Source organism: Acinonyx jubatus, chromosome B1, assembly GCF_027475565.1.
Source record: "Acinonyx jubatus isolate Ajub_Pintada_27869175 chromosome B1, VMU_Ajub_asm_v1.0, whole genome shotgun sequence".
NCBI lineage: Eukaryota > Metazoa > Chordata > Mammalia > Carnivora > Felidae > Acinonyx > Acinonyx jubatus.
Window position 1 is genome coordinate 119,251,192 of NC_069382.1, and position 22,293 is coordinate 119,273,484.

At 43.3% G+C, this 22,293-nt stretch overlaps 1 pseudogene; it reads right to left on the reverse strand.

Annotated features, from left to right (window-relative positions):
• Window positions 1-7,020: 7,020 nt before the first annotated feature.
• Window positions 7,021-10,812, reverse strand: LOC106978990 (ADP/ATP translocase 2-like; annotated as a pseudogene).
• Window positions 10,813-22,293: the final 11,481 nt, after the last annotated feature.

The following is a 22,293-nucleotide window of genomic DNA, read 5'->3' on the forward strand; positions in this document are numbered from 1 at the left end:
CGAGAAGAGGCACTGGGGCGTCAGTAGCGCCCAGAGATAGCATCCTGGGCACAGTCATTAAGGACCCCACGTTGTGAAAGTTGTCTGAAACCTTAGTGTCTCTGCTCTCCCTGCTGACTGCCCTGCCCTAGTGGTCACGAGAGGTAGAGCCATCACTTTGGGCACCAACAGCGGTAGGAAACATGACCCCAGACGTCTCACATATCCTCTTCCCAGAAGAGGAAAATGGCAGACAACATAGGGAGCCAAGGAGCTAATTAGTTTGTTCATTCCTGTATCCTTCAAATGTGCTTGTTGTGGTGGATCAAATGGTGGCCCCCAAAATAGATGTCCATATTCAACCCCCTTTAACCAGTGGAGATGACCTTATTTGACAAAGGGACTTTGTGGAGCCCCTGAGTGGCTCAGTCGGTTAAGTGTCCGACTCTTGGTCATGATCTCAGGGATGTAAGATGGAGCCCCAAATTGGGCTCCACACTGGGCGTGAAGCCCGCTTGAGATCCTTCTCTCCTCTCTCTGCCCCTCCCCTGCTTGTGCTCTCTTGCTCTCTCTCAAAATAAATAAACTTAAAAAAAGAAAAGGACTTTGCAGTTGTAGTTAAGTTAAGGATATTGAGATGAGATCATCCTGGCTTACCTGGGTGGACCTTAAATCCAATGACAAGTGTCCACAGAGGAAAGGCACAGAGAGGTCGAGGAGAAAGCCATGTGAAGACAGAGGCAGAAATTGGAGCTGTGTCTGAGAACAAACTGAGGGTGGATGGGGGGTGGGAGGGAGGGGTGGGTGGGTGATGGTTATTGAGGAGGGCACCTGTTGGAATGAGCACTGGGTGTTGTATGGAAACCAATTTGACAATAAATTTCATATACTGAAAATAAAAAATTAAAAAAAAAAAAAGAAAGAAATTGGAGCTGTGTAGCCACAAGCCAAGGAATGTCAAGCCACCAGAATCTGGAAAAGGCAAGGAAAGACCTCTCCTCACAAACCCTCCAGAGGGTGTATGACTCTGCCAGCACCTGATTTCAGACTTCTGGCCTCCAGAACTGTGAAAGAATACACTGTATTGTTTTAAGCCATCAGTTTATGGTAATTCTTAAAGGCAAGCCCAGGAAACTGACCCTTTTGAAAAAAAAAAAAAAATTTACTGAGCATATTCACTGTGCCAAATACCTTGCAAGGTACTGGGGATAGAGCAGTAAACAAAACAGACTCTCATAGAGTTTATCATACCAGGAGGGAAGAGAGAAACATGCTGGCGAATAAATAAACAAGAAACTGTCTGAGAATGAAAAGTCCTACAAATAAATATGTCAAGCATGATGATTTGATAAAGAGTAATCGAGGAATGCTGCTCCAGACAGGGTAATTCAGAAAGGCCTCTTCGAGGAGGTGACATTTTAGCTGACGCCATTCAGAAATGACCAGAAAAAAATTGGGAAGAATCAGAGTCGGGATGTACTTTTTCCAAGGAAAGTCAGGATATACTTTTTCAGGATAGGCAGAAAATGCTATTTTGTAGCCACCATTATGCCCCCATAAAAGCCCCTAAATTCTTTGTTTTAGAATTTATTTTTTTTTAATGTTTATCTATTTTGAGAGAGAGAGAGCACTCTGGCACACATTTGGGGGAGGGACAGAGAGAGAGGGAGAGAGAGAATCCCAAGCAGGCTCCGTACTGTCAGCGCAAAGCCCTGCTGGGGGCTCATTCTCACTAACCAAGAGATGGTGACCTGAGCCAAAATCAAGAGTCATACTCTTAATGGACTGGGCTACTCAGGCACCTTCCCGAGTTGTTTTTTAAATTGTGTTTCTTGGAGCTGTAAGGTGTCCGGCTAAAACCTCTCCAGGAGCCATAGCTGGAGGGAGATTTGGAGGGGATTCAAGCAGGCCTTTATACCCCCGATGTCCCTGACATCAGAAAAGCAGCAGGCCCTCCAACTTTATGTACACAGCTTCCAAGTAAGCCTTTACTGAAGAAAGTACTCCATGGCTTAGAGAAAATTTGAAAAACACTGCCTCAAGTTGTCGTAGCCTAGGAAACATGAAATAATGCTATGTAGAATGTGTTTTATCCGGGGCTTCCTGCCCTTCAAAGAAAGTACAGCCAGTAGTTCAAGTTCACCAGGATCTGCACAGACAAAGGGAAAGGCATAGAACTTTATCTCTTTCTCCTGGGTTGTCTTCTCTTTGATGGACATCCACTCCTCCAAAAGATCCCATTTTCTCCTCGGGAAAGGAGGCTTTCCTTAACTAACGCTTACTTAACAAAAAGACGTGCTTTCATCTTGTGGAATAGATTTTTAACTTCATCATACAATAGTTTCGTTTTCACACTTCACCTAAATATTTTCTCAGGATCCCACCCTGGTAAGACACATGGATGGCTTCACAGCAGTGCTAAATGAAGTCAAGGACAACCAAATAGAACATCCTGTTGGCAGCAGTCTCCTCCCCTCTGTAGGGGTACACAAAGAAATAAGCAGCAGAAATAAGTGGGTACACTAAAGGTGAAGAACTCTGGGGGCAGGTGAGTGGCTCAGTCAGTTAAGCGTCTGACTCTTGGTTTTGGCTCAGGTCTTGATCCCGCGGTTCCTGAGTTCAAGCCCTGCATTGGGCTCCGTGCTGACAGCTGAGGAGCCTGCTTGGGATTCTGTCTCTCTCTCCCTCTCTCTGCCCCTCCCCCATTCACTCTCTATCACCCTCTCTCTTAAAATAAACATTAAAAAAAAAAAATAAGTTGAAGAACTCTGTGGATTTGGCTAGGCCAAATCTAGACTTCTTAGACCCCACATTTACCTGTTAGCATTAGATCATTTGTGAATAACAGAAAAAAACTGAATAACAGTGGCTTAAATAAGAGCGAAGGATTTTTTTTTTTATTCTTTTTAGGCTTATTCATTTTTGAGAGAGAGAGAGAGAGCAGGGGAGGGGCAGAGAGAGACAGGGAGACACAGAATCTGAAGCAGGCTCCAGGCTCTGAGCTGTCAGCAGAGCCCGACATGGGGCTTGAACTCACAAACCATGAGATCATGACCTGAGCCGAAGTCAGACACTTAATTGACTGAGCCACTCAGGCACCCCAAGGGAAGGATATTTTTATTTCTATCTGTAAGAAGTCTAGGTAGTCAGGCCAAGTCCAGTATGATTCTTGACACTGGTAGGGACTTGGGTTCCTTCTATCTGTCCTGCAGGGGATTTCTATCCCAACATCACTTCGTGTTTTAAAATGGCTGCTCTCTCCAAATTTCTCCCAACAGGAAGGATGAAGCGGGGGGAAAGGACATGTCTTTTCATTCTCAGGACACTTCCTGGAAGTTACTCTCAGTACCTCTGCTTAAATTTCATTGGACAAAACATAGCCACAAGGAGCTGAGAAATGCAGACCTGTTTTCCAAGTAGCCATCTTAAAACTAGGGTTTTTAGGGGCACCTGACTGGCTCAGCCTATGGAGCCGGCAACTCTTGATCTCATCAGGGTTGTGAGTTCTAGCCCCATGATGGGTATAGAGATTACTTAAAAATAAAATGTTAAAATTTTTTTAAAATAATTATAAAATGGGGTGCCTGGGTGACTCAGTCAGTTAACCATCTGACTCTTGGTCATGCTTGAGTCATGATTTCACGATTCATGAGTTCAAGCACCGCACTGGGCTCTCTGCTGTCAGCACAGAGCCCACTTCAGATCCTGTTCCCCTCTCTGTCTGCCCCTACCCCTCTCAGTGTCTCTCCTTCTCTCTCAAAAATAAACATTTAATAATAATAATAACAGAATATAATTAGGGCTTTTATTACTGCCTTCTACCTTCCTGCGTAGCCTCCCTTTGCTCTGCGCTCCGTGTCCCCTGAGCTGTCATGTGGCCTTGCTCCCAGTGCCTTGAACAAACAGATCAGCTCCTCCCAACAGAAAGTTTTTGCGTGTCGTTTTCTTCTCTGGGTCACTCTTCCCCAGCCCCACAGCACCCTTCTTACCTATTTGATTCCTACTTATCCTTCAGAACTCAGTCAACACTCTCGGTCCCAAACAGGGTCAAATGTCCCACTCCATGATCTCAGAGGAGTTTACACACTTTATCTGTGGCATAACCACGGTTACATTTTGACATTTCCTTGCGTGGTTATTTGATTCGTGATCATCTCCTCCTTTAAACACTAAGTCGGCTTGTCTGTCGTTCACAACTGTATCCCCAGTATCCCCTGTATTCTTTGCTTAGAATCTATATTTAGAAGATGCCCAAATAAATGAGTTAATGCCATTTAAAATTTGTGCTTCATAAACATGGTGCAAATTTCCTTGAAAAAAAAATCTATTTATGATAAATACAACATATGTGACTCATTACAAACTTTTCCTTCCATTTCATCTGCCAAATTATAAAATAAAACATAAATTTTTTTCTCCTTCATAATCTGGAAAATCTGTAAGGTGTTTTTTTTTGGGGGGGGGTTGAGGAGGGTCTTGTATTGGTGAAGTTAGGGAAGGGAGAGTAAGGGAGGAGGGTTTGTTTTATTTCTGTCTTTAAGTCTTCCCAATAGCTCCAGGACCTGAGGGATTTTTCTTCCCAAATTTATGTGTAGCTTGCTTTACATTTTGCATTGATCCATCCTTTAATATATTTCTTAAATATACTCACATCAGAGTAGCAGCCTTGCTTTAATATTGAGCCAATCTGACCTTTGGTCCTGTAACTTCAGCGGTTCCCCATGAGCGCCTTTATTAAAAAACATTCTGGTCTGTAATTCACCAACACTCACTGTTTTGGGGGTGGTGATGGAATTGAGGCTTGTTCGGGGGATCAGAATTGCACAACTCCCAACCCTAATCTTTCACTGAAACTGAGTCACATCTTTCTGTATCCCCTTTGTGTAGAAATAACCATGAATAATAAAATAACTATGGGAGAGAGAAAAAAAAATCAAGAACAAGCTACATATGCAGTGTTTTCCCATTGTAGCCTTCTACGTGATTCCATTGTTAAGTTACCTTGAATCATATATTGTTCTTAATACTGATAAAATAATAATAGCAGCTAGTATTTATTGAGCACTTACTACATGCCAGGCAAAACCATCAACATAAAGCATGAGAGAACAGTTGGTTAGTCTAATATTATAAAACCAAATACCCTAGAGCCCCCTATACTTGAAATTCACTGTGTCTGACAGCATATGTATATATAAATAGTACAGAAAATCCTCTACCCATGAATTGGTTGGCATAACTCATAAGACTTTTGTTTGACCTCTTTTCCTTCCACATCCAAATCTTGACATGTATCATCATGGATACCCTTCCTTCTCACTTGGGTTTCAAATTAGTAACTAAACCATCTCTCAGGGAGCAAAAATTTTTCCCTACCCTTCAAGATTCTTCTAGCTGGTACAAGAATTGAATTGACATGAGACAGATTAACAGGAAAAAGAACGAAACAAACCAAAAACACCAAAGTTTAATTACATGCACACTGAAGCCACATAATAAAATAATAATAAAATAAAGAAATGACCAAGGTATGCACTTTTATGCTTTTTAGACAAAGAAACATAAATCTGTGAGGAATTAGGGTGTCTGGGTGGCTCAGTGGATTAAGCATCCAGCTTCAGCTCAGGTCATGATTTCGTGGTTCATGAGTTCAAGCCCCATATCAGGCTCTGTGCTGACAGCTCAGAGCCTGGAGCCTGCTTCGGATTCTGTGTCTCCCTCTCTCTCTGCCCCAACCTGCTCACATTCTGTCTCTGTCTCTCTCTCTCTCAAAATAAATAAACATTAAAAAAATTTTTTTTAATCTGTGAGGAATTGACAGAACAAAGAAAATTTATATTCAAGAGCTTCGTAAGGAGTTCTAAATAAAATTTGGGCTGGAGGCTAGAATAGTAACAGGATTTGTTTAGATAGGCTTCTTTGGCTCTGAATTTCTTTGTCTCTGACAAAATGGATGTCCCTCTATCTCCTGGTGCAGGGAGGGCACGTTTCCCACAGGAGATTTATTTCCTGCTTTTTGGAGCCATAGCAGGAGGGGGTCAGAGTGTTCTTACACTGGCTGTTTCTTACGTAACTTTAATCCAAATAATCACTATGTGGCACATTTGGGGGCAGTCTGTCCTGTGCCCCCACACTACCTATTTAGGTTCTTAGTGATTTATTTCTTAGGTGTGTTTCCCCTATCGAAGGAGAGTTAAGTGAGAATCTAATACATTGATAAGCAACCCACAGCCTGCAGGCTTCATGCAGCCCACCTGGTTTCATTACCCTGTTCCATAATATAACTTCAAGAAGAAGTGAGACTATTAGTAACGGCCAATGATATCGCCCCCGTATATACATATTATAAAACATTCTCCATGGTTTTTTCTTGCTCTAGGTCTCTATCCATTCTGTTCCCACTGTCTGAAACCCCCAGCCTCCTCTTCTTTGGCAAATTCTGAATCATCCATCATCAGATCTCAGCTCTCATATCTCTCTAAATCCAAATATCCAATGGATGCTCTCATTGTGTAGCATTTACCATGATCTACCATACAGGTGCTATTTATTGGTCTTTATTGCTCAATGGACTATAAACTTCAAACAGTGAAGATCATGTCTTCTATTTGCCTATTTCCTTTTTAGCATAAAATCCAAGTAGAATAAATATCTGTTGAAGATGTATACAAACATATTGACTATTTGGCACAGCCCTGGCTATAACCAAGGAGGTTATGTCTTCAACACTGCTTAATGGCTAGGTCTAAGTTGCCCGATTCTCAAACATAAACTATACCACAGATTCTTTTGCTTTCATTGCAAAAGCAACAGCCACCCAACTGTGTGAACATGAGCAAACCCATCCAACTACTCCATCCCAAAATAAATGACCATTTTAGGATTCCTTGCCATCAAGTGTATCTCCAATCAGTCTTTAGTTAGAGAGACTGAAAAAATTATGGGGGACCATTTAATATGAATGTGAGAACTTATCTAAATATTTGAATACACTCATCATGTTTCTTAAATGCTCACAACTTGCAATGGCTCCCTAATATCTGTAGAATAAATGTCCGTATATCTGAGGCAGGCATTCAAGGCTACTTACAAACTTGCTCCTCCCTGCCTTCCCAGCCATTTCTTCCCAACTAAGCACACACACACTCTATGTTCTGGGCAAATAAATTTGTTTTTCTCCATATGAGTCCAAAATGTGCACTCTTTTGCACTATAATGGTAATAACTGACCCTCAAAGAGTTTATTATGTGCCAGGCTCCCTTCTAAGTGCTTTACTTTTTTTTTTTTTAAGTTTATTTATTTAAGAGAGAGAGGTCACAACACGGGGCTCAATTCCACAGCCCTGGGATCATGACCTGAGCCGAAATCAAGAGGAGTATGCTTAACCCACTGAGTCACCCAGGTGCCCCACTAAATGCTTTACTTTAGTTAGCTCACTTAATCCTTACAACAACACTGTTTGCTGGATATTATTATGATCCTCATTTTAGAGATGAGGTGCCTCAGGCACCTTGCTTGAGGTCAAAGTTAGTATACAGCAAAGCCTGGCTATGAGGTGACTGACGGTGCATGTGTCTCTCACCATCCAGCAGACTCACCCGGGGCTGTTCACAGACGGTGGCACAATTCCAGGAGAGAGCCATGGCGCAAAAGTCTGGTTGAAACCGAGGCTCAGAATTGGCACAGTATCTTACCCACTGCAATCTATTAGGCAAACAAGTGATAACACCAGCTCATATTCCAAAGGAGGAGGCATATTCTGTTTCTTGAAAGGACAGCAGCAAAGTGACATGTGGATACAGGGAAGGAAATAATGGCAATCAGTTTGCAAGTACTCTGCCACACACGGCCAAAACTAGGTGCCAAGAAAGGTGAGAGAGTCTTCAGATGGCAGCCATGAGCTCATGAGCAGAAGAACAGATTCAGCGGGAACAGATTAGCAGTCTGTGAAGACTTCTCTTGTTTTCTTTCAGATTTTTTTTTTTATTATTTCTTCAAATTTGTTTATCAGGAGTGACTGAAAAAATGACAGTTGAGTCCCATCATCACGGAAATGGCTTTAGGAGAAGACTGGTCAGATGAATAGTATTGCTTCCCATTTCCAACCAGTCAATAGTTGCCATTGATAAATAGACAGCCAACAGTCTGTCAAGAATGCTCAAGATATGTTATACACTACAACATGCCTGTTCACAGGGTGAAAAGGCCAGGAAATAACTCACGTGAACTTCTCGATTTCATCATGCAAGACAAGCACAAAAGCACCGCCCAGGCCTCTGCGAACATTGCACAAAGCCCCCTTGAGAAAAGCTTTGGCTCCTTCATCACGAGCAGTATTCCTCCGGCAGTCAAGCATGAGTGTGCACATGATATCAGTTCCTTTGCGCCCTGACTATACCATCACACGGCGACAAAGAGTGTCAACCCGATAGAAAGTCAACACAGCAACCTCTGTGATGGATTGTGCGATCATCCAGCTGATGGAGATGTGAGTACTCTTGGGATCTGGATGCATTCCCTTTGCAGTGTCAGATACTGAAGTAGGCAGCTCAGTAGATGAGGTTACCCTGCGCAGAAACATTAAAGCCTTTCTACAGGACCTTAATCCCATGAGATTTGTAGTTCTTAACCAGGCAGTCACGGAGGCCCCTGAATTCCCTTTCAGCTCCAGCTTTGCCCACGTCAGCTGCTAGAAGGGTATGGGCAAAATCAAGAGGAGACACAAAACACAGAGACGTGGCCCCAGAGGCGCCACCTGACCCGATTCCCTGCAAAGTAACACCAAAACTGGGTTCTTTTCTCCACACCACCCAGGAAGATCTGCTTGTATTTAACTTGAAAGGCAAAGTTAAGAGCCTGAGTGGGGAAGTATCTGATGATATTGGCCAGCCAAGTTACCACACCAGAAGGACAGGACTCCCTGCTCCTTGGAGATACGAACCACACAGTCTCTAATGCCCGTGTAGTGCTTATCTGCGGTGATTTGCTTGCTGGCATGTTGCACCTGCAGCAGCAGCTTGATCCGCTCGATGGGTGCTACCGAGGGGTCTTGGAGGTGGCCGCAGACACTCCACCCACCAGGAAGTCCTCGACAAAGGACACAGCAGCATTGGTCACGTTGAAAGGAAAGAGGAGGCAGGAGATGGCAGAGTAGTTCGTAAAGAGTTCAGTTGTCCCCTAATTCTACACAAATCACTACAGAGGTTTCTGGGGGAACTCGACAATTTGATTTTTAAATTTATGCAGAAAAGCAAATGGCTTTTTTAGATAAGATAAGAAAAGCCAAGGCAACGCTAAAGAAGAACGAGATGGGGACACTTGTCCTCGCACATGTCAGGACCAATGGAACAGACCAGAGGCCAGAAACAAACTCATGCATATATGGAAGCTCAATTATAAAGGAGTATGTATCGCATTATCTGTGGGAAATTAAACACTTTGCAAAAGGCAAAACCAGAATAACTTTAGAAGGCAATATAGAATATTTTACAATATAGAAGAAAAGAAGGATTCCTTATGCAAGACCCCAAATCACCAGGCAGTTGGGGAGGAAGGCCACATTTACCACACTGAAATTTGGGCTTTCCAGGAGTTCATCAAAAGACACTAGAAAGAACATGACCAGACAATCCAGTGTAGAAATGGAACAGGGGTAGGTCGATAAAATAGAGCAGCAAAGCAGAAATGACTCAAACTGATCACAAGCCACAAATTGAGAAAGAATATTTGCAATATAAACAATCAATAAAAGATTGTTATCCAGAATTGCTGAAGAACTCTTCTAAGGAAAAGAACCAGAACAAAAGATACACCAGTTATTTCATAAAAGAGGAAATGCTAATGGTGAAAAAATATGTAAAAGATGTCCAGTCTCATTCATAATTAAGTCAAAAAAAAAATTGAAATCAAAATCAGATGCCATTTTATGCCTCCTTGCTTTTGCAAATTTTAAAATATCTGACAATGTCAAGTGTCTTCATAATGAAGATGTTTAGCAACAGAAACACTCACACACTGCCAGTGGGAGCACAATCCGCGTGGAAAACAGTTTGACACTATGTAATAAAGCTGCACATAACATATTCTATACCTCACAGTTTCTCTCCTGGGTATATGTGCTACAGGAGATAAGGAGACATATATAATAGTCATAGAAACATTGTTCATAGAAGCAAAATCTGAAAAGAAAAAACCCACATATCTAATTCTACTGAAATGGATACATAAAATACATATATATTTTCATACTTTGGAATTCTGTCTATAGTAGTTAAAAGCGAACAGATCAGCAGGATGGAATCTCAAAAACCAAAGCTAACAACCCCAACAAAAAGACAAAAGCGAGTCGTAGAAAAAACTAAGCTGCATGGTTCGTGATAATAAAGTGCGGCCCAAACTCAACAATACTGAGCGTCAGGATTCACTCATAGGCAGCAGCGCTGGTGTATTTCATTGCCAGTCTGGCTAAGCTAGAAACTACAAATCCCAGAGTTCCCTTCCCTATGTGGTTGGAGGTCAAACCTGACCAAAAGAGGAACTTAAATAAGATACGGGAGGCAGAAGGGGAGCAGCAGCCCATTTTCTTGGAAGGCACGTGCAGTCAAAAGCGGCCATGGTGCTGGGTTCCTACTTACACTCCTCTCCTCTCCGCAGCTGTCAGCCCTTCTATCCACTGCCGGCCCTTCGGCCAACTGCAGGCTGATGGCAGCGGACTGGAAGAGGGACCACCTCGCAGAGGCCGTCCCTTCCCACCGTCTCCTGCAGCTGCCTCTTTGCAGCCCCGCTCGGTGGCCCGGATTCTTAGCTTCTCCTTGAGATGCTGGCTGGCCCATCCGCACGCAGCTTCAGAAGGCTGGTTAGTGGTTTTTCCTCCATCTTTCCCACAGTCCCTTCCAGATCTTCACTAAAGGTAGAAGGTGTTAATTCCTAGAAGAAACCCCTTATCCCACATCGCTGTAAAGATGAGCAAGGGAATATCTTGCACAAGTTTCCTCAAGTGGGGAGGAGAAAGGGCAGCATTAAGGAGGGCCACAAGGCGCCTGGGTGGCTCAGTCGGTTAAGTGGCCTACTTCGGCTCAGGTCGTGATCTCACAGTCGGTGAGTTCGAGCCCCGCGTCGGGCTCTGTGCTGACAGCTCAGAGCCTGGAGCCTGTTTCAGATTCTGTGTCTCCCTCTCTCTGACCCTCCCCCGTTCATGCTCTGTCTCTCTCTGTCTCAAAAATAAATAAACATTTAAAAAAAAAAAAAAAGAGGGCACAAGGGACATCTGAGTCACCAGAATGTTTTTTTCTTAAGTTGGGTGGTGGGTACAAAGTACCCATTTTATTAATATTATTTACATTGTACGAGATATGATGTTATAATTCAGAGTTAAAAATGAAGACAAAAGTGGGTGGGGGAAATAAATAAAAGAGATTAATTAAGAGCACACATACCTCGATGAGCTCTGAGTAATGTACAGAATTGTTGAATCATTATGTCATGCACAGGAGGAGAATATAACACTTTATCTTCATTGTACTTCAATAAAAAATATATTTTTTAAAAAAGTTAAAAAGGGACGCCTGGGTGAATCAGTTGGTTAAGTGTCCAACTCTTGACTTCAGCTCAGGTCTTGATCTCACAATTTGTGATATCTGTCGGGCTCTGTCCTGACAGCGCAGAGCCTGCTTGGGATTCTCTCTCTCTCCCTCTCTCTTTCTGCCCCTCCCTGACTCATTCTCTCTCTCTCTCTCAAAATAAATAAGCATGAAAATTTTTTTCTAATTTTTTTAAGTTAAAAAAATAGAAACATGTAGTGAGGTTTTCCAAACCAGAGAGTCCAGATCTTTAGGGAAAATCAATATGAATTTAAATGTGAGAGGGGCGCCTGGGTGGCTCAGTCGGTTAAGCCGCTGACTTCGGCTCAGGTCGTTATCTCACAGTCCGTGAGTTCGAGCCCTGCGTCAGGCTCTGTGCTGACAGCTCAGAGCCTGGAGCCTGCTTCAGATTCTGTGTCTCCCTCTCTCTGACCCTCCCCTGTTCATGCTCTGTCTCTCCCTGTCTCAAAAATAAACGTTAAAAAAAAAAAAAATTTTAATGTGAGGGAGAGAAAGAGTCTCGATGGTAAAAGGAAAAAGCAATGTGAACTCCGTGGGACTTGTTCCCTGTACAGAGAGAGGAAGAAGCTGTCAGATCGAGACCAGATACCCCAGACCCTGAAGGTGAGATGACGGACTGCTCCCAACGATGGAAGGTGGGCAGAGGGCTGATGGTGTCAGGACAGGCAGGGGGATGGCAGGGACTCTCCCCAGCAGACAGCCAGGTACTCAAAGCAGCAAGGTACCTTGATTTTAGCTGGAATGGGAGGCGTTGTCAGGAAAAGGCAGTGTGTCCCACGTGGGTGGCCACAGCCAGAAGCAGTGTTTACAATGGAAGTGCTCTCCTGGAGAGAAACTGAAAGACACAAGGTGGGATTTTTCCAAATGGCCCCTTACTGGAGAACCAGAGAGCTGGAGTGAGGGGTGGCCCTCAAATAAGGAAATCTGGGGGAAATTATGATAATAACGCCAGCAGCTACCATTTTAGGAATGCTTACTCATCTCCCTGACGTCTGAGCATTGGTCCCTTCTCTTTTCTACCTAAACTCACTTCTCTGACCATCTCTTTCAGTCTCGTGGTTCTTTTTTTTTTTTTTAACCTTATTTATTTTTGAGACAGAGAGAGATGGAACATGAATGGGGGAGGGTCAGAGAGAGGGAGACACAGAATCCGAAACAGGCTCCAGGCTCTGAACTGTCAGCACAGAGCCCGACGCAGGGCTCGAACTCACGGACCGCGAGATCACGACCTGAGCCGAAGTCGGACGCCCAACCGACTGAGCCACCCAGGCGCCCCAGTCTCGTGGTTTTCAATACCAGCTACTGCTGATTTCCATTTCAGCCTGGATCTTTCTCCTGAACTCCAGGTTTTCATATCCAAAGGCGTCCTCGGGGCACCTTAGCTCAGTCGGTTGAGCAACCAACTTCGGCTCAGGTCCCGATCTTCTGGTCTGTGAGTTCAAGCCCCACATCCAACTGTGTGCTGTTAGCGAAGAGCCCACTTGGGATCCTCTGTCCTCCTCTCTCTGCACCTCTCCCACTTACCTTCTCTTTCTCTCTCTCAAAAATAAATAGACATTTAAAAATTAAAATAAAATAAAATAAAATAAAGGCCTCCTCAACATCTCACCACGGATGTTTAATTAGCATCTCAAAGGCAACTGTCCACAACTGAGGTCTTGACCTTGCCCGCATCAACTACCCTGCCTCCATCAACCTACCCTAGCCCCACACTTGCACCTCCCTCCATTATTCCCATCTCAGTAAATGAACACTACATCCTTACTGTTGCTTAGGCAAAGAACATGGCATCTGTCTTGACGCTTCTCTCTTTCACCCTATATGTGATCCCTTGGCAAATTCTGTTATTCTAGGGGCACCTGGTGGCCTAGTCAGTTAAGCATCTGACTCTTGATTTTGACTCAGGTCATTATCTCACGGTTCTTGAGTTCAAGCCCCACATCAGGATTCTCTCTCCCTCTCTCTCTCTCTCTGCCCCTCCCCAGGTTGTGCAGGATACGGTCACTCATGTGCCCTCTCTCTCTCTCTCTCTTCCTCTCTCTCTCTCAAAATAAATAAACATTATTTTTTTTAATTCTGTTGCTCCAGCTACACTGGTCTCCTTAATTTTTCACTAGCCCATCAGATCTGCCTCAGGGCCTTTACACTGATTATTCCTTCAACCGGATACACTTGGTCATGAGAAAATTGCCTGGCTGGCTGGTTCCTCTGCCTCGTTTGGTCTTTACTCAAGTATCTTCTTAATGAGGCCTCCTTAATTCCCCTAATTAAAATCACAAACCAGCCCCCCAACAGTTTCTCTTTTTTCTTTGCCTTTGACAGGAACATCACCCCTCTAAGACTTGGGGTTTTTAATTGGTAAAATAAGAATGCTAGTGGCCTCTACTCACAAGATTGCTTAAAACATGAGGTAATGCATATAAGGTGCTTAGAACAAGACTCGGGGTGTAAATGAAAGCTCCATATATTAGCCATTATCATTGTTATTCCTCAGACTTATTTCCTACTGGGCTAGACTCTAGGTCTTAAAGGTCTTGGGTAGACAGCATGAACAAAATTTGCTCTCACGGAATGTGTGTGCCATCAGTCTCCGGGTTGGATAGGCCAAATCTACTTCTAGACAAAGAACCCCTGGGACAGCAGTTGCCCTTTGCACCCTTCAGCCTCCACACCCCCCCCCCCCCACTTCTCCACAGAGAAGCAGAATTTGATGGTCACAAGCCAGAAGAACATGAGCACATTCTGTGGTACATGCCATGCCTGATCCTGCTTAGACCTGTCATCTTACCAGTGAGGGCACTGGGACTTAGAAGTCTATCAGGTCAGATGAGGGGAGATCCAGGGAAGGAAATCCAAAGCCGGGTTCCAATGGAAAGTATCTGTAAGTATTTCAAATAGAGAGAGGCAACCCAGGGAGTCAGTCTTTGAGACAATAAATTGCTACTGCCTAAGCATCCATTGAAAGGCCAGATCAGGAAGGAAGGGTGGAAAGAAATTTGAGGAAAGCTCTCTAGAAAATATTGAATGGAAGCTCACTCAGAATTAAAATTGCATAGTAGTATATACTACTTCATGATGGGACATCTTACTGCTGCAAAATGCAAAACGCTACTAAATATTGTACTACTAACATTATAGCATATCTATGTTGGTTGAGAACTGATAAAATCTGAAAACATAATCTGGAATGAGGGCAGAAAATAAGGTTGTGCAAATGGATTTGTAAACTAGAAAATGAAATGGCCACAGGATGGCAGTACAAGGTAAGAGATGAGGATAAGCCGTGTATTTTCTTAACCCTTGAGAATGTTTTAAGATCTACAAAAACATCAAGTGCCTGAATATAACCTGTATAGCATTCTTAAAATTAGATTTAAAAAATCTTAAACACCAGAACTCTTTGACTAAAATCGGTTTCGAGGAAAATGATGCCCAGTTTTGGTTATGACATCTTACAGATTCTGTGCCTCCTGTATCTCTCCCTTCAAGTTCGAGCCAATATGATTACAAGTAAATTATAAGGTAACCATGTTACATTTTAAAGGGAATTCAAAAGCCTAAGGCAAACTTTCCATCTCAGTTTCCTTTGAGTTCTCGACTTTTGATGCTCGACCTCTGACTTCATCCCATTTCCAATTAAAATCATTATCTAAATCCTTTCAGGCAGTTAAGGAGCCTTGACTGTCTTTAGTTCAAAATTGTCTTCATGCCAAAGAGGCACATTCTGGGTGGCAGATTCTATTGCCCTTCAGGGGCAGGGAATCGAAGATGAGCCTGGAAAAGTAGCAGGAAGCCTGGCAAACCTTATTAAAAATTTAGATGTCATTCTGATGGCATTAAGAAGTCACTAAAGGGGAGCCTGGGTGGCTCCGTCGGCTGAGTCTCTGACTTCGGCTCAGGTCATGATCTCGCAGTTCGTAAGTTCAAACCCCGCATCGGGCTCTGTGCTGACGGCTCAGAGCCTGGAGCCTGCTTCGGATTCTGTGTCTCCCTCTCTCTCTGCTCCTCCCCTACTCAGGCTCTGTCTCCCTCTCTCCCTCTTTCAAAAATAAACATTTTTTAAAATTTTAATTAAAAAATAAAGTAGGGGTGCCTGGGTGGCTCAGTCGGTTAAGCGTCCGACTTCGGCTCAGGTCATGATCTCATGGTTTGTGGGTTCGAGCCCCGCGTCGGGCTCTGTGCTAACAGCTCAGAGCCTGAAGCCCATTTCAGATTCTGTGTCTCCCTCTGTCTCTGCCCCTCCCCTGTTCATGCTCTGTCTCTCTCTGTCTCAAAAATAAATAAACATTAAAAAAAAAATTTAAAAAAAACCAAAAAAATAAATTAAATAAAATAAAATGTCACTAAAACTTTTACTAAAACAGGAGTGACGTTAATCACCTTGCACTCTAAAAAGATTAGCTACGCTCTGCAATGAATTGCCCACTCTGCAGCCAATCTTACCACTTTTGGATTAAAAAACCTCGGGTGCCTGGGTGGCTCAGTCGGTTAAGCGTCCGACTTCAGCTCAGGTCACGATCTCACAGTCCGTGATTTTGAGCCCCGCATCGGGCTCTGGGCTGATGGCTCAGAGCCTGGAGCCTGCTTCTGATTCTGTGTCTCCCTCTCTCTCTGCCCCTCCCCCGTTCATGCTCTGTCTCTCTCTGTCTCAAAAATAAATAAACGTTTAAAAAAAAAATTTTTTTTAAATAAAAAAAATAAAAAAACCTCAAGTGACTTCCAACAGCCCTTAGAATAAAAAACCAAATTTTCACTTTTTTTTACAGGGCCCTTCTAGAGCTGAGCCTGAAGGCTAACTTACCTAACCTACCTGGCCCCTAAATGCTAGTCTTTTCCTTTTTCCTGGGCATCATTCAGCCTCTCCCGGTGTTCCACTTGGGGCATTCTTGAGCCAACACCCCTTGGCTTGCCCTCTGCTTGGTGAATTCCTCCTCAACCTTCCGGCCTCAGATTAAAGACCCTCTGGGCTCCTCCGGAAGCTTTTCTCTGCACTCCCAGACTTTCCTTTCCTCTGTAATGAGATCCCAGAAGCCCAACACACTCAGTATTTGAATGATCACCCGTTTAACGTGTCTGTCCCCACTAGGCTATAAACTGGGCAGAGGCAGAGGCTGTGGGGCCTCACGGCAGGGTCTAAAGAGTGAGCCGCCAATGACAGCACGGAATAGACAAGCTCAGTGAGTGGATATAAACAAATGGAGGAAAAGACGCCTCCTGGAAGCACGATTCCAGTTAAAAACTATTCTAACAACGGAGAGGAGATGAAAGGGGTGGAGTTGGAGAGGAATGGGCCAGCTGCAAGAGCTATTTGAGATGTACGATCGACAGGACACGAGTTATATTTTATATGCTCGGCTAATTGCACTTTACCTGGCGGCTGGGTGTCTTCTCTGGCATAGGTTTCTTCTTGCAGCCCAGCACTACCATGAAGTCCCATTTAGCTAATGCAGTGGGAGAATCGTGACCCTAAAGAATTTATGAAGCTTGAGCAGACTGATGTATCTCCTTTTTCTTTCTGGTAAGCTCCACCCTGCCCACCCCAAGGCAAGGCAGAAGAGAAATCAAATGCTAATTCCTCTACTTCAGAAGATAATAGCAACTGCGACTTTGGAGGAGGGCTGGGTGCCTTTTAACTTGAAAGAACATTTCCTTTCTCAATAACTCCCTTGAAATGTAATGTCTGTCCTTGAGAGATATCCTTGAGTTTAACCGAATTGGTCCATAATTGGAGGAGCCAGGATATCAGCAGCTCTCAAGACAGGACTTTCAAAAGATCCACCCCTGAGGACTCCCCTGTGTCCTTAAACACAAACAGTTCTGACGGGAGCCCAGTCTTTACCTGTGACTCCAGGAGAAAGAAACACTGAGGGAATCTTCTTTATAACCCCCAGAAAAATTTCTCTGACATGCTTCCAAACTTTCTAGCCTCTTCAAATTTCTCTACATGTTCTTTCTTAACATGGTCTCCTAAAACTCCCTTTCTACTCCCTCAAACCTATCAACTTTTTTCTTTCTCCACTCCTTATTCTGTGCACTTTGCTTCTCCTACCAAGAATCTCGGCCCTTTTCTTTTCACCGCAGAGTTCCTGTTGCAGACCCCTCCTATGGCTGAGGAGTTTACACAGTGCACGGAAGCACCCAGCTCAAGGATTAAGTAGATGCTAATAGCAAACTTGGGCTCTTCTTACACCCACGTGGCTGCTGGTATCCCCCACGCCAGCGGGGCTTCCCCCATCTTGGTGACCTTTGCCAGGTATCTGCTCAGAAGCAGACCCTCCTCTGGAGTGTAGGGAAAGGTAGGGAGCAGGAGCAAATAGTTTTCCCTTTTGGGGGTGGACAGGAGTAGAGCTGGGCATACTCACAGGTGAATTAAAATTAAGTGTAGGGACACCTGGGTGACTTTGTCCTTAAGCATCCGACTCTTGATTTCCGGTTCAGGTCATGATTTCACGGTTCGTGAGTTTGAGCCCCAAATCGGGGTCTGTGCTAAGTGTGGAGCCTGCTTGAGATTCTCTCTTTCTCTCTCTCAAAAATAAATAAATAAACATTAAAAAAAAAAACCTGCTTGAGATTCTCTCTTTCTTTCTCTCTTTCAAAAATAAACATTAAAAAAAAAACCTGCTTGAGATTCTCTCTCTCTTTCTTTCTCTCTTTCAAAAATAAATAAATAAGCATTAAAAAAAAACAACTAAGTACAGATTCCTTAAGTTCATACACTTTATATCATAAGGCCACATCAAACTTACAAATTCTATCTTAAACACTAAAAAGCGCTAAATTCAAATTTACACATCAATTTAATACAAAAATTAAAGTCATTTTACTCAATCTAAGTTGCCACATCTCATCTGTTAGTACATGATGGCTTTGAGTTTGTGATATATATATATATATTGTCCTGTGCTAGGTGATGGCTCAGTTTTGTCATTTGTCACCACTCTACTCAAACTACTGTTCTGCGAAATGATCGGTTCTTCAGTGCCCAAATGACGCTACTTGGCCTTGACAAGAGTGCTTCATTTACATAGAGTCTGCTTCTGTTTTTTCTCAGCCTGTGATGATTGAAATGGTACTGTTGGGGGCCAGCATAATTATGAACACAAACAGAAGCAAAGAAATGGAGACAGCCCTCATTTAGAAGGTGATCCAGGGGATCTCAAGTGTATGCAAATACTAATTTCTTAGATTAGCGTCAAAATGGGGGGGGGAGCATATTTTTCAATTTGTTATAGATTCTTAAGATTTCTCGGAGGTCTTAGGACCCCATTGGAGAAACACAGCTCTAAGGGTATTGCTTGATGACTGTCTGTCCCAATAGTCATATAACCACTCTCTTTCAGCCTTCTACATTATCACTTCCCCATAAGGGAAGCAACCAGCTCTTATCCACTTATGAGATCCAGCTTTTAGAAAGGAAGTCTATCTTAAATGTTCCCCAAAAGTTCTAAAATTCCAAGTGGCCTCTCCCTCCTGTTTCTGCACTCAAAGCATTTATTAAACTTAACAATTGACAATCCATCACTAAAACCTTTTCTGTGTATTGCATTATCTACTGTTATTATTTAATGAGTGAATGTCTGGTCTCTACTAGATTTGATCTCCACTACAACTCCCAAAGAGCAGTAACCAGAATCTTTTTTTTATTTTTAAGTTTATTTTTTTATTTTGAAAGAGAGAGAGCCAGAGGAAGAGGAGGAGGAGGAGGAGAGAGAGAGAGAGAGAGAGAGAGAGAGAGAGAAAGAGAACACCAAGCAGACTCCACACTGTCAACACAGAGCCTACCATGGGGTTTAAACCCAGGAACCATGAGATCGTGACCTGAGCTGAGATCAAGAGTCAGATGCTTAACCAATTGAGCCACCCGGGTGCCCACAATAACCAGAATCTTGTTTTAACATTTATTTGGATACTTACACTATGTGGAGACGTAATAGTCATGCTGACTGATAAGAAAGGTTATCATTTTTATAATTTTGTGCTCTTTTGAAGACACCCACACAGGTCCTCCTGTGATGTTTATAATTCCTCTTGACTCTGCCAATAATAATCAGTCATTTACAGTGTGTCAGTTTGGATCCTCTGAGAAACAGATGCCAAAACAAGATGAGAGATGCAAGAGATTTATTGGAGGAAATGTCTGAAGGGAAACAAGCAAGAGAAGGCAGGGAGAGCCTTCAGCCCATGATAGAGGTCTGCCGTCTGCAGAAAGAGAAGAAAGAAGGGATCAGGCAGGAAGAGCCTCAGAGAGAAACACAATTCTTAGAAAGTCTTAACCACCCACTGCCAGGGTAGCTCAGCCAGTAAAGTGTCAGACTCTTGATTTAGGCTCTGGTCATGATCTCACAGTTCATGGGATCAAGGTCCACACGGAGCTCTCTCTCTTTTCTCTCTCTCTCCCTTTACCTCTCTCCCTCTCTCTCTCTCTCTCTCTCTCTCTCTCTCTCTCTCTCTCAAAATAAATAAACACTAAAAAGAGAAAAAGAAAATCTCATGTAGCCAATGAGGCATCCCCACACCAAATGTGAGCTGGCTCTGGCATCCCCACAGTGATCAGTGATTGGCTGGGAGCAGCTGGGGGAAGTGTGACCTCACGTCTTTGCAGGGATGAATCCTAGGGGACAACAGCTGAGCTGTCAGTTCACTGTGTCTCCCACTGCAGATTCTCTTAAAGAGATACTGGTGGGGGCACCTGGATGGCTCAGTCAGCTGAGCAGATGCTGACTCTTGATCTCAGTTCAGGTCTCGATCTCAGGGTAGTGAGTTCAAGGCCCATACTGGGTGTGAAGCCTAGTTTTAAAAAAGTACCCCCATGGCTGCTACATATAGCTTATTGTGAGTGGTATATTTTGAAGTGTGGATGCCTCTGAGGATGTTCGCATACAAACTCTTGCTCAGATATCTGCATTTTAAACTTGATGGCAAATTATGAGATAAACCTTGCATTGCACATGTGAGAGATTTGGACAGAGAAGGAATTAGGGGCCTCTGATAAATGCATAAGACTCTAAAGACTTCCAAGGAAGAAAGAAAACAGTCTCCCACCTTTCCCTTCCCAGTCCTGAAGCATCTCCTCATAAAGCTCTTCATTAAGTCAAAGTATGTCACATGACAGAGTCAGGTAACTCTTAACTAAACAATGCCACTCCTACAGAGAATGAAGTTTGGGAATAGAGTATCCAACTTTTTCCCATACCAACCAATTTTACAGAATAAGTTCCATGTCTCAACTCAGTCTTGCTGCACTGTTCGGGTACAACCACAATGTGTTCCCAATGGAGGGGGCAGTCAACAACTTGAGAAAACTCAAACTTTCCGTTCGAGCCAGCCTCAAGTAAAAGTAGGATGTCTCTGGCACATTTATGTATGTGTGTGGTATGTATGTATGTAAGTATGTGTGGAGTCAGGCTGCATTATAAATAATAAGAGTTTTTGAATAAATGCTTGAGAAAAATACATTAGAAATACGCGGGGTTTTTTTGTTTTCTGTGGTGTGTATGTTTTCTGATCATAGCCCAAGGGAAGAAGGCAAGCCGTGTCTAAATCAGTTAGGCTGCTGTAAAAACATACCGTAGGCCAGATGGCTTAAACAATAAATACTTATTTCTCACAGTGCTAGAGTCTGGAAGTCTGAAATCGGGATGCCATCACGGTAGAGCTCTTGGTGAGGACGTTCTCCCTGGTTTCTAGACAACAGGCACCTTCTTGCTATATCCTCACACAGCAGAGAAAGCGAGCTAGCTCTCTGGTCTCTTCTAAGGACAGTAATCCCATCATGAGGACCTCACGTAAACCTAATCACCTTCCAAACGTCCCATCTCCAAACACCATCACATTGGAGGTTAGAGTTTCAACACATAAACTTGAGGGGTGTGGGAGACGACATTCGGTCCATAGCAGGCGGAACAACAGAAGAGAAGGGGCATGGAAATGTCTTTGTGTTCTTAAGGGTATCTTAGAGAAGAAGGCACACCTGAGGGGACACCTTGTCATCAGCCTCCGAATTGTCACAATTACTGAAGCTCACTCTGTTTTTGGTTTTGTTTGTTTGTTTGTTTTGTTTTTTCTTTAACCTACAGGAGCCAAGGGTGTAAAGTAAATGAGCAAGGGAGACCTGAAGAAGCATTGCTGAATACATGTGGAGGGATGGACACTGTGACAAATTCGAGAGGACTTGGCCCATTTAAATAGGACAGTGGCAGTGTAGCTTCTGTCTCATGAGAATGTAGTTTTGCCATATCCCGTAGTGCTTAAAGGTGATAGAGTAGCGTAGGTTCTCATGTGATGTCTTCTTATGATTGAATGTTGGCTTAAAAAGATCTAGAAAACACTCTTTAGTCCAAACAAACAGGGCTACAAACCAGTCTTATTTCACAGGCCACTTAATGTCAGCCTTTCCTCTGCTGTGATGACTTTCCCAAAGATATTTATAGTACAATGGCTTGGAAACATTTAAAGGGAAAAACTCTGGCAAGTTAAATTTTCAGACTAAAGAAAGGGGAAGATATTGGACACTGTGCCTCCTCGGTGCCCCCCAAATGTCAAAGGTACACTATGCCCCATTTCGACTACGTCTAAGACTAATTCTGATTAGAAAACACGGTCTAAATGAACACTTTGATTTTCTGCAAGAAGCACGTCCATCTTCCGTAATAATTTTATTTCGCAACACATACAAAAGTGCACAGTTGTTCTTTTGGTAAGTACTCCAATCCA